Source organism: Desmodus rotundus, chromosome 6, assembly GCF_022682495.2.
Source record: "Desmodus rotundus isolate HL8 chromosome 6, HLdesRot8A.1, whole genome shotgun sequence".
NCBI lineage: Eukaryota > Metazoa > Chordata > Mammalia > Chiroptera > Phyllostomidae > Desmodus > Desmodus rotundus.
Window position 1 is genome coordinate 44,910,317 of NC_071392.1, and position 14,053 is coordinate 44,924,369.

Consider the following 14,053-nt stretch of genomic DNA (forward strand, 5'->3'; position numbering starts at 1 on the left):
TATATATTTCTGAGAACAAATTTTCAGATCATATCTTTGAACTGAATGAAGATCACTAGTGCTCTATGAAATAATTAGATTTATAGAAATGCTTGCAAATAATTAGGATAAAGAAAAATTATGGGACATGATAAACTGAAGATAACTGGCTCTTACAACTTTTTGTTGAAAAATATTGCTAATTTTTAATCTTTTGTTTTTAAAACATAAGAAAACTTTTTTTTTTCCTTAAAACACTTTGGTAAATTGTACTTCTGTAAGCAATATTGAAGCATTTATGTTTTTTCCCCTACCTGATCCCTTTGGAATTTGGAAACTTTTAATGAGTATTATTATTTCCATGGCAATATGTCCATTTGCATAAATCTAATAGGAATCTGTTATCATCACAACAGGACACACAGAGCCAGTTTCCAGTCGTGGTTTTATTATTAAGGAAGTCTTTGTGCAGAATGTCCTGATCCAAAGAAGCATGCGCAGATGCTGGGTGTCAGCAAAAAGCTTTAAGGAATAAAGAATGACTTTGAAGCCAATGAAAGCCATAGAGCCTGCTGCCTTGCTTACTCAGAAGGCTCAGGGCAGTCTTCTGACACAGCAGTCTGACCAGATAGATCACTGGGGAGTAGGAGGGGCCATAGGAGGAGGTTTTCTGAGGTGATGGTAAACAGTCTAGGATGGGATTGGGTGAGAAGCTGAATGCTCCAGAGTGCATGGAATTATGGACCAGAAGATTTGAAATAAAAGAAGTGCACACACTCTCTCTCTCTCTGGCTCTCTTTTCCTCGAGGATGCTTGGACCGTCATGCTGCAGTTGCCTGCGTCTCCCAAAGGACGGGATTTTGGGTGGATTTTGGATGGATTTTGGATGGGAGAAGAAAGTCTAGGTACAACCTAGGATCGAGCTGACCTGGTAGAGGGTGGCAGGGTTATTCTTCTTTGGGTGTTCTAGAGGGGACAAGCTCTGAGGCAGAAGCCTGCCATTCTTCCAACATGGTATAGCTTTTGAATAAAGACTCCTTTCCTTTATCACCAAACCTTTGCCTCCAGAATTTTGCCTAGAGCATGGTGGCAGGCTTCGGGGCCCCACTTGCTGTTTGGTAACATTTCCGGGTAAGGAACAAAGGTTGGTTTCCAGAAAGATGCTGCAAAAAGAATCTTAAGACATTTTGGGGACCTTGAAAACTTGAGGAACTCACTCAAATCTGTGAGTATTGCTGGCAAGGCAGATGGCTACCATGTAGCTTCGCTTTTTGCCATGAGGGGCAAATTAAAGTTCAATCTGAAGATTCCTTGTGAAATTCCAGCAAAGAAAATTTGAAAAAGCCAATGTCATAAATTACTATTCTTTATGCATTTATGCAAATAATCAGGCCAAATTGAAATTAGACTTAATTCAGTCTAATGAAAAATAAGGATAATTTAGGGGGAAATTGTAGTCAATAAAATCTGTAATACATAGTTATAAATATTAGATTCTAGTTAGAGTTTTATTTTTCACCTACAAACTGAATTAGAGTTGTAGATGAGAGAGCACGGGCTTCCTTGCGTGTGTGTGTGCACACACATGTGTATATGTATAGCACACGGTTTCCCAAAGGGATTTCAATCTGTTGCAAATAACGAATCATTTTGTGTCATTCCCCTCATCCCCGTATGTTCAAGGTAGGGAAAGGATTTTTTCCCCATGAGTTATTCAAACTATCTCTTTATGCCTGAGAAAGTTCCTGCTATCTTAGAAGCAGGCTGATTTGAGACAAAGTGACAGGCCTACTTTTTGTGTGCCTTTTAAAAGTCTTGGTAGCTAATGTCTAGCAGCAAAGCTATGTGTGTAGACATTGCAGCCTGACCCTCACTGAAGGAAAATCCTAATCACTAATTTCAAAAGTATGAGCTTTACTAATGAGCAACACTGCAAACTGCAGCCATTGTGTTTTACTTTAAAGCAGATTCCCTTACAATCAAATGCATAAAGACTCAATCTCTATGCCCTGAAGACTTCAGATTATTGCTCAACAATGAATCATGGCTGGGGCTGGGGGTGGGGGTGTGGAGAAGGGAACAAAACCTATTTTCACCTTAATTGTTTGGAGGGCAACCTATAGATTTAAAAAATGCAATTCACAGACCACTAGTGAATAAGCCCACTCAGGAGGGAGCTTATTTAAGAAATAAGCATACATTGAGAACACTTCATATACATTATAAGGAATGTATAAAGCAGAACACTGCTTCATTCCCATAAAATCTTTATGGTCTTGCTTACTCTAATTTTTCGGTTCCTATCAGCTGCTTCAATGAGTAAAAAGAACCTCTAGGCAGAAGCATTGAAACATTCACTCTGTGTATTTTTATTAAACATTCCAGGCCGAATCACCAATACTAATGTCGACAAAGTAGACACAGCAGAATGAGGGGGATTTTTAGGTGCTTCATCTTTTCAATACTTCTTTATTACTATTGCTTCAAAGCTTTGGGGAGCAGTTACGGTTTGACCGCTGATATAGCTGCTTTCGTTATATTTCTTTATGTTTCAAAAAGTGGTTGGGAAATTCACTATAAAGGCTTAGAATGATAGAATCTCAGGTTCAGAAGGGACCCTCAGGTTCAGTGAGGGTCCTGGCAGGAAACAGAATTCTATGCAAAGTGTTTAACTGAGGATAGTTTAAAGGCAAGATAGTCCACAGGGATGTGGGCAGGGCAAGGGACCCATGAAGTATGAGGAAGCACTCAAGACTATCAGTAGGGCTGTTACTACCCTGGACCTGAAGGGCAAGGGCAGAAGACTGTTGTGAGCACTGGGAGAGCTGGGGCTGTGGAGGGAGCTATAGTCCTACTCAGAGGAGCACATAACCACTGCTGGGACCGAACTGCTGATGTAAGCAAGAAGCAGAAAGAAGGACCCACATCTCCCTCTTCTTCCACTCCCCATCCCCTGACAGTTCTTGCCATTGGATAAACCCCAAGAGAAGCCAGAGGTGGGGAGCCTGGATGATGCTCCCAGTAAGGCTCAGCTCCCTCCTGAGTACACAGATCAGATAGAGACGGACAGATGGACATGATGGTTCTCAGACCGGTGCAGGTGGCAAAGCACATGGAGATCAGCCCATTCCTTGCACAATACTTTCAGTCCAACCACCTTTAACTGCACACTGACCACATGCTAGGCCCTGCTAAAAGCAGGTCAATTCAGGGATGCATAACGCATCATTGCCTTTCTCACAGGAATCGGCAGCCTAAGCCAGGACCAACAGGCAAGGAGAACATTCCAGGATACCACAGCAGGTGCTGACTGAGGCACGTGTGCGGTCATCTACTGTGGCCTTGTTTATGACAGCAAGAAATTAGAAATAAACTAATTATCCATCAGTTGGAGGTTGGTTAAATAAATAATAGAACAGCAATTGGATGGAATGCTATGTAATTATATATTTAAAATGAAGATCTTTATGTCATGCTCTAGAGTGATCACTGAAATATATTGTTTTTAAAAAGCAGAACCTGAGCCCTGGCCAGTGTGGCTCAGTTGGTTGAGCATCATCCCATACACCAAAAGGTCACCAGTTCAATGCCTGATGAGGGCACATGCCTAGGCTGCCGGTTTGATTCCCAGTTGGGGTACATGCAGGGGGCAACCAATCGATGTTTCTCTCTCTCCCTTCCCCTCACTCTCAAATGAGAATTTTTTTAAAAATCTGCAATGTTAAATAAATATATGCAAAAATGAAATAAAATATTTTAAAAAGCAGAAGCTGAATGTTTTATACAAAATGCTAACATTTGTGTAAAAGAGGAAGGAAGGGAGGAAGAAAGGACAATATAGAGTATACATATATGTATATGTTTGCTTGTGTACACTGGTCAGCCTCTCAAAGGAGTCATAAGAAAGGTCATTGGTTATCTGTGTGGAAGGGAATTGGGTGACCAGGGGGCAAGGTTAAAAGGAGGCATTTTATTTACTTTCTTGAGTCTTTTGAATTGTTAACCATGTAAATATATTACCCATTAGAAAAATAAGGTCATGAAAAATTAAAATGTAAAAGTCAACATAATATGGTAATGCACAGGGTATGGAGCCCACAGGAGGGGTCTGTATCCTGGCCTGGGGGGTCAGGCCAAGCTTCCTAGAGAACATGCAGTGTGAGCTGAACCTTGAAGAAGCACGGAGCTTGGCAGGAAAGGCGCTGAGGCAGCAGAAGTGGTCAAAGCAAAGGTGCAGAGGCCTGGGTAGGAGGGGGAGGTGGTGCACCTCAGAGTGAGAGAAGCTGTGCCTGACTGGAGCCCAAAAGGTGAGGTGCAAAATGACAGCAGAGCTGGCAGGGCCAGGCTGTGGCAGGCTTGTGGACTCTGCTCTGAAGTTCAGGTTGCATCTGGAAGATGATAAAGAATCCCTGAACTCTGGGTTTAAGGGTGGGTTTGAGGAAGATGAGACTGGAAATAGAGAGGCTATTGTCCTTGAAACACAGGTGCATTTAATTCCATCAGGTGAACTTGGAACAAAACTGAGCAGAAAATCCGATCATTTGATATAAATTGACAACAAACAAAAGACAGTTTCCTAATAACACTTGTTACTATTTTAATGTTAAACTACTACTGTTTGCTTGCTATTGGTTCATATACTTTAATGTGTTTCAGAAGAGAAGTCCTAGAAGAAAACTGGAAATGGAGAACATTTTATCAATTAGCTTACTATCAGGATTGGAAGATGCCTCTATTGATTTCAGAGGTAGAATGCCATGTTAACACACTGCTTTTCTGCGGGGCACAGGGTGAGAACCACAGATCTCATCCAGCCCACACCTCCTGCGCCACCAAACCCGAGAGACTCAGCAGTTGCTGGAGGAGGGACCATTCGAGCCCAGAGCAACCTTTCTATCCTCCCCTCAATCCCTGCAGTAGGGAAGGGTGACTAGATTTGTAACCGAGCATGGAGCCAGCTACCTGCTGTTTGAAAGCCAGTACTTTATACATCAGACAGTTGCTGATATAAAGGAAAGTTGGTTTTATTTCAGGTGCCAGCAACTTGGAAGATGTGGGGCTCTTGTCTCAAAGTCTATCTCCACCTCTCAGTGCAGGCAGAGGTTTTTATAAAGAGGAAGTGGGGAACAGAACCAACAGAGCAAGGGGTGGGAGTTGAAAAGTAGGTGCAGATGAGTAAATGAAGGTGTGGTGTGCATCATCCTGGTTTACTCACCTCCATTTCACGTCATCCTGGCTCCACGGTTGAAGGTCAGCAAATCTCCTAAACTGGGGTGCCTGAAGGTCGGGATTTGTATCTTTTGAAATTAGTTCCTAGGATTCTTATACAAACATGCTGTTTCTCTACAAGCTATGTATTAAGTCATTCATTGTGCACAGAATATATCAAAAGAATGATGTGTGGATTACAATTCCCCACTGTTACCAGTTTAGAGCTACAACTTCAGCTTTTTTGTTCTGTTTTGTTTTGAGGGTACATTGATTAAAGCTGGGGACAGTGAAACAAGAAAGGGCCTAGGGTAGAAGAGGCAGTAGGAGAGAGCCTAGGCAGAGCTGCTTTGGCTCCCTAGAAATGTCATTGTAAAGAAATGAGCAAGGCAGGGCTGTTATTGGCTCACTGAAAAGTCAGGAAAAGGGACCTTGGAGCCAGGTTCAGGGGTTTTGCTGCCTGCTGTACTGCTGGTTGCAAGTCATATGGGGGCCCCCGGAGTTGGTTTTTTTAAAAAGTATTTGCCAGAGAGAAGGGCATAGGCATGCCCCAAGGAGGGGACACAATAACTTCAGTTTCTTACCTCAGATTTTTTCCTCAACAATTATATGAACTTGGGCAAGTACTTAATCGGTTAGAACTCCAGTTTCCATAGCTATAAAATGGGGATATTTACACCTGCCTTACCTATCTCCCTAATACAAAGGTATAGCCCTGGCTGATGTGGCTCAGTGGATTGAGTGCTGGCTTGTGAACAAACGGGTCGCTGTTTTGATTCCCAGTCAGGGCACATGGCTGGGTTGTGGGCCAGGTCCCCAGTAGGGGGCATATGAGAGGCAACCTCACATTGATGTTTCTCTCCCTACCCTTCCCTTCTCTCTAAAAATAAATAAATAAAATCTTAAAAATAAAACAAAGGTATATTGCAAGAAGAAATTGAGATAGTGAATGTGCTTTAAGAATAAGAAAGCATTTAATAAATTTGTCATTATTAAAAAATGTATATACTTGTGACCGTCCCAGACACAAACTAGACTAAGTTCATAAACCCTGACTTATTAGGTATTCAATTAACAACCCAAAAGAATAAAACAAACCTTATCTCCAAATAATTTCCCTTTTAGTCATGGCTTTCATTAATGTTCAACACATTATAGATGCTCATTAAAATACCATAGATTGACTAATGGTAGTTCATAAGACTAAATAGGATTTTAAGGTTTATATCTAGTTTTGACATTAACTGAAGCAAAGAAATCCCTATATTAAAATTTTTACTTATATTTAGTCCAAGATAATTTATTTAAATAAACTGGTAGCTTCAGAGTGAAAGAAAACAATGGGATTAAAGAAATGGGTTTCTGAGTCAGAAAGCCCTAGATTAGGTTCACAGTTTAGACTTTCACTTATTTTGTGCTTTGGGCAAGTGGCCTAATGCCCCAGAACCTGTTTTCTTATCACTGTAAGGTGAATAAAGTGACACCACCACTTTGCCATACTATTTTCTTCTCCTTTTGATTTTTATCCTCCTCCCCATTTTTCTCATGAGAACAGAAGGCAAATTAATGAAGCCTAGTTTTCCAAGCACTTCCCCTTAGAGCCACATAAAGGAGCCCACATAATTTCCCTGTCGTGATCCAAGAGACAATGTGAGCATTATATCCACTGCCAGCCATAGTCACCTTGAAGGAGGACTAAGGCTACACATCCATTCATCCCTCCAACAACTTCTGCACCTCCCACAGGACTGGGCACGGTGCCACTGCTGCGGGTACAGAGGTAGCTGAGCAGGCATGCCCCTGTCCCAAAGAGTTCACAGAAATATGAAGAATACATGTTTCAATTTAAACAATAGTTATTGACCCCTAATGAAGTAGCTTTGGGAAATAATATCTCTTGTGGCAAGGGAAGTATTTGAAGTTCAAAAATTCCTTCAGTTTCACTTTAGTTTCTTTTTTTCTTTTTTCTTCTATTAAATTAAAGTCAAATTAAATATGGAAAGAGATAAAATAAATAAACCCACAGACAAATATAAAATAGCTATTTTTGAAAAGTGCAATGAAGAAAAAAAGTATATGTGAGACAATGACAGGGAATATTTCTGCTGGGGGCATCCTAGGGCAGGTTCTCTAGAAGCAGAGCATGAAGTGGGGACATTTGTCCCAGTGACTGAGGGAGCGCTCTCAGCAGAAGCCTGTGAGGGAGAGAGGTCAGCAGGACAGGGGAGGGGGAGAAGCTGGGCAAAGGACCTGAAGGTTCAGGGGAATTCTAGTCTCCACATGAAGCTAAGAAGAGATCAATAATAGAAGAAAGTTTCATACTAGCTATGGATTTAGTAAGACTTTTTAAAAGTATCTTTATCATTGTGCTGACTGCGCAGCTCAGTCCGTTGGAATATTGTCCCGGATATGCAAAGGTTGCAGGTTTGATCCCCATCCGTGGCACGTGCAGGAATCAGCCCATGGATGCCCAGATGGGTGGAACAGCAAATCAATGTCTCTGTCTCTTACTTCCTCTCTTTCTCTAAAATCAATAAATAACAATCTTTAGAGTTACTTTATCATTAAATTTCTACTTCAATACTAGAGTTCCCTACCCAAATTTGGTGAAATCAGCCAGGAATAACAAGGAACATGGGTGTACAAGAGACTCGGGTAGGTATATGCATAATCAAACTGACTTGACCATCTTCTCTCCCTGGAAATCTAAGTTATTTAATTGGCAAATCATGCCCACAGCTTCTTTCTTTTAAAAAAATTATTTTTTTGTTAATTATGCTATTATAGTTGTTCCCTTTTTTTCCCACTTTGCCCCCTTCCATCCAGAAACCACCATGCCCTCAGGCCATCCCAACACCATTATTCATGTCCATTGGTCTTGTGTAGAAGTTCCCTGGCTACTGTATTTCCTATACTGTTCTTACATCCCCATGACTATTCTGTAACTACAAATCTGTACTTCTTAATCCCCTCACCTCTTCGCCCATTCTCCCATATCCCCTCTCATCTGGCAACCATCAAAAGGCTGCTCTCTGTGTCCATGATTCTGTCTTTCCTCTACTTGTTTGCTTAGTTTGTTTTTTAGATTCAATTGTTGATAGATTTGTAATTATTGCCATTTTGTTGATCACAGTTTTGATCTTCTTTTTCTCAATAAGTCCTTCAACATTTTATATAATAATGGTTTGGTGATGATAAACTCCTTTAGTTTTTTCTTGTCTGGGAAGCTCTTTATCTGCCTTTTAATTCCAAATTATAGTTTTTCTGGTAAAGCAATTTTGGCTGTAGGTCCTTACTTTTTATCACTTGAACATTTCTTGCCAGTCCCTTCTAGCCTCCAAAGAGTCTTTTAACAAATCAGCTGACAGTCTTATGGGAACTCCCTTGTAGATAATGAACTTCTTTTCTCTTGCTGCTTTTAAGATTCTCTCTTTATCTGTAACCTTTGGCATTTTAATTATGATGTGTATTTAATTATGATGGAGTGGGCCTATTTGTATCCATCTTGTTTGGGACTCTCTGTGCTTCCTTGACTTGCATGTCTATTTCATTCACCAAATTAGGGAAGTATTCTTTCATTATTTTTTCAAGTAGGTTCCAATTTCTTGCTCTTTCTTTTCTCCTTCTGGTACCCCTATGATGCAAATGTTGGACTGCTTGAAATAGTCCCAAAGGCTGCTTACATTATCTTCGCTTTTTAAAAAAATCTCAGTCCCCTTTTACCCCCACCCCGGTTTTTGGGGTTTTTTGGACTCTTTTTTTCTTTTTATTGTTCTGATTTGTTGTTTTTTTGCTTCCTTATATTCCAAATCACTGAGTTGATACTTGGCTTTATTCATTCTACTGTTGTTTCCCTGTAAATTGTTCTTTATTTCAATTAGTGTATCCTTTATTTCTGACTAGATCCCTTTTATGGTGTTGAGTTCCTCACTAAATTCCTTGAGCATCCTTATAACCAGTGTTTTGAACTCTGCCTCTGATAGATTGCTTATGGCCATTTTGTTTAGTTCTTTTTCTGGAGTTTTGATGTGTTCTTTCATTTGGGCCTTGTTTCTTTGTCTCCTCATTTTGGCAGCCTCCCTGTGTTCACTTCCATGCATTTGTAGAGCTCTATGACTCCCTGTCTTGGTAATGTTGCCTAATGTTGTGGGTGTCCTGTAGGGTCCAGTGGCACAGCCTCCCCTATCACCCACGCTGGGTACTCGAGGTGTGCCCTTTGTGTGGGCTGAGTACATTCCCTTCTTGTAGTTGAGCCTTGATTGCTGTTGGCAGGTCAAAGGGAGGGATTTACCAAGGCCAGTCAGCTGTGTGAATTGGCTGTGACCACTGACCACCAACCTCCACCCTCCATGGAGGATCGGCTGTGCAGGGACAGGGTGGTGGTTCTCCAATGTGGTCTGTAGCTGTCTACTGTATGCACAGGCTCTGGGGTTTCCCAGGTGACGCAGATCAAGGTCAGCCCCACCTGTGTTCTGCTGCTACTTGTGCTGGGCTTGGAGATTCCCAGGGAAAGTGAAGCTGTGAATGTAGGGTGGCTGTTGCTAGTGCTGAGCCTGGAGCAACTTAGCAAGAGGTACAGGGGCTGGGGGCCAGCTGCAGTTTGTTTGATAGGATTTACAAAGTTGTGATGCATGAGCCAAGACATGCCATTCATATGGAAAAGTCTCTGTTGACAGCTTGGGTGGGCCTGTAATTTAGGCAGGATAGAGTTTCAGGGGATCTCCAGAGTGGGGCCAACATGTTAGCCAGGTTGATAGAGTCTCAGATATGGTACCAGACTGCCAGCTCCACTGCTGCCTGGGTGGGAGGGTTCAGAAACAGACAATGGCCTCTGTTCTCCTTTCTGTCTGGGAGAAAGCTGTCCCCCAGCTCCCACCCCAATGCCAGATATTTCAGTTCCTCCCTCTATGCCACCAGTGCCCTTTAAGCTTCTACCCCACTGCTGGAGCTCAGAGGGAGTGAGTCTGCATAAGTCCATGTGTGGTTTCTTTAAGGGGAACTTTGGGTACTCCAGCAGTTTCTTCCACCGACTCATTCCCCACTTATTTTTGCAACCAGAAAGCATGGGAATGTAACTTCCTGGCACTGGAAGCCTGGGCTAGTCGGCCTCGGGTGGTGCTGCAACTCCTCACTCTTGGGATACCCCTCCTGAGTTTTTATCCACTACGAGTGAATGTGGAAGAAGCCCTTTTCCACATCTCTGCCCCTCATATCAATCTGTATGGACAGGTTTCTTTAATTCCCTAGTTGTCAGACTTGCATTCAACTCTTTTTCTGATGGTTCTGATTATAGTTGTATATTTTAGATGTAATTTTGATTTGATTGTAAGAGCAGGCAAGCCGTGTTTACACATGCTGCCATCTGACCAGAAGTCCCAAACTTGCCATATTTGAAGATGATAAAAATGTGGTTAGCCTCAAATTCCTCCAAAGAAATATGCAAAAAATAATGGAGCTATGTTTATAAAATTCTGAGAAAATGAAAATGTGACCCAAGATTATTCAGTCCAGATAAAATACTATTTAGGTATAAAAAAGGCAAAAGTAGACATTGTCAAACATGAAAAAATTAAAGGAATATAACATCCATGTGCAACTCCCAAAACAACAAAAATAGCAATAACTGGTAATGAAAGTCAGTCAATTAAAAGATTAATCAATATAAAGAACTGAGTAATAGAAAGTCACATAAAAGGATTGATAATAAACATTGATCCATTTAAATATTATGACCTTACCAAAAAATTAGGAGAACGATGGTTACAAAACAGGCTATGAACGAGGTAAATTTCAGTAATGCAATAATAGTAACATTGTAACTAACAAAAATCAGGAGATGAAAGAGTGAGGTAGAGGAAATGTAAGATTTCAAATGCATTTATCTTTCAAAGCTAGGAGTCAAGAGCTACTATTTAGATTGAAACATGTATTTAAAGATCTTTAGAGAGGATTTTTAAAGAATACATATTTTAATTTAAACAATAGCTCTCGACTTCTAATGAAGTAGCTTTTTGGGAATAATATCTCTTGTGGTAAAAAAGTATTTGAAGTTCAAAAATCCCTTCAGTTTCACTTGAGTTTCTTTTTTTTCCTCTTTTCTTCTATTAAAGTAAAATTAAATACTACTGGAGGATTCAAGATGGCAGAGGAGTAAGTGGAGGCTACACTAACCTCCTCCCAGGATCAATCTAGAATTACAACCAAATTGTAGAGAAATCATCCAGAATAACCAACTGAATAGTAGCTGGAGAGAAGCCTTATAACCAAGGAGAAACAGAAGAAACCACTTCACTACAATGTGACTGGTAGGGAGTGAGGAGGAGATTCAAGAGGGCTGATTGGGCTCCCAGGGGTGGCAGCTGAAGTTCCTGAGGGATGTTTCAGTGGCCGGGGATATTCCACCTGAGAAGTGTGGGGTCTAAACCACAAGCTGAGCTCCCCAGCCTAGAGCACCACAGCTGGAAAGGAACCCAGATAACATCCACCTGTAATAAACATCGAGGTTTCTGTCTGCCAGGGAGAGATGGCTGGAGATTTAGAGAGCCTCTTACAGGGTCAACACACAAAATTTCATTTGTAGCCACTTACTTGGGTTCCACCAGAGGGAGGCCAGAGTGGACTAGAGACACTTGAGGAGAGTCTGGGGCTGTTGGCTCTGGGAACAGAATTGAAGGAACAGCCACCAAGATCCCTGTGCTGAGTTATTGCCCATACTGCAGGAGCCATCTTTCTCAGGCAGAGCACTCCCCTCCAAGTGGCATCAGCCTGAGGAAAAGCAATAGCTCCGCCTGCAGGAATTACTCTGCCCCACCCTGTAGCACTTAAGCTGGGCTGCGATAACATCTTGATTAAATTAACAACTGATCAGTTTAATGACTGATTAGTGTAGCAGCTAAGGCAGAAAATATGAAGAAACAGCCAAAATGGAAAGACAAAGAACAGACCCCAAACTAAAGAACAAGATGATTCTCCAGAAGAACTCGATGAAATGGAGGCAAGCAATTTATCAGATAAAGAGTTTAGCGTAATAATTTTAAGGATACTCAACAGCATACAAAAAGACATAGAAATCATAAAAAAGAACCAGTCAGAAAAAAAGAATGCAATAACTGAAATGAATAATACACTGGGAGGAATAAACAGTAGGTTAGATGAAGAACAGGATCGAATCAGAGATTTGGAAGACAAGGCAGAATAACACCCAGGCAAAGCAGAATAAAGAAAAAAGCCTTTAAAAAATAAGGAGAGTGTAAGAAACATTTTGAACAACATGAAGTGTAACAACATCCGCATTATGGGAATAACAGAAGGAGAAAAGAGCAAGCAAGGGATTGAGAACCTATTTGAAGAAATAATGACCCAAAACTTCCTCAATCTGATGAAGGAAAAAGTCCCAAAGTCCAGGAAGCTCAGAAAGTCCCAAATAAGTTAGACTTAATGAGGCATACACTGAGACACACCATAATTAAAATGACAAGGCTTAAAGACAAGTACAGAATCCTAAAAGCAACAAGAGAAAAGGCAGGTAGTTATCTACAAGAGGGCACCAATTAGACTGGCATCTGATTACTCAAAAGAAACATTTCAGGCCAGAAGGGAGTGGCATGAAATATTCAGGGGAGTGATGAAAAGCAAGGACCTACAACCATGGCTACTTTACCCAGCAAGGCTATCATTTAAAATTGAAGGAGAAATAAGGAGCTTTCCAGACAAGAAAAAGCTAAAGGAGTTTGTTAACATCAAAACAATTATGCAACAATGTTGAATGTCTTGCTTTAAGGAGGAGGAGGAGGAGGAAAGGGAGAAAAGATCAACAAACAAAGCCCAAAGTAAGTAGAAGGAAGGAAATAATAAAGATCAGAGCAGAAATAAAAGAAGTAGAGTCTAAAAAAATGATACATGAGATGAATGAATCCAAGAGCTAGTTCTTTGAAAAGATAAACAAGATTGACAACACTTTAACTAGGTTCATCATGAAAAAAAAAAAGAGAGAAAGGACCCAAATAAGTAAAGCCAGAAATGAGAGGAGAAATAACAAGTGACACCAAAGAAGTAAGAGGGATTGTAAGAAAATATTGTGAACAATTATATGCCAACAAACTGGACAACCTGGAAAAAATGGATAAATTCCTAGAATCATACAATTTTCCAAAAATAAATCAGGAAGAATCAGAGAATCCAATTAGGCATATTACACCTAAAAAACCTGAAGCAGTAATAATTTAAAAAAAAAAAACCTCCCCCAAAACAAAAGCCCTGGACCAGATGGCTTCGCAGGTGAATTTTACCAAACATTCTGAGAAGAATGAACAACTCTCCTTCTCAAACAATTTCATAAAATTCGAGAGGAGGGGAGGCTCCTAAATTCATTTTATGAGACCAGCATTGTCCTAATTTTAAAGCCATATAAAAACACTACAAAGAAGGAAAATTATGGGTCAATATCCCTGATGAACACAGATGCTAAAATCCTCAACAAAATATTAGCAAACCAAATACAGCGATGCATCAGAAAGATCATACACCATGATCAAGTGGGATTTATTCAGGGAATGCAAGGTTAGTACAACATTTGTAAATCAATATATGTGATTCACCACATTTACAAAATGAAGGATAAAAACCACATGACCATATCAGTAGATGTAGAAAAAGCTTTCCATGGAATCCAGCACCAATTTATGATAAAAAAAACTCTCAGCGAAGTGGGAATAGAAGGAACATAGCTAAACATAATAAAGGCCATATATGACAAACCCAATGCTGGTGTCGTACTCAATGGGCAAAAACTACAAGTGTCTCCCTTAAGATCAGGAACAAGACAGGGATGTCTGCTTTCACCTCTTATTCAATATGGTACTGGAAG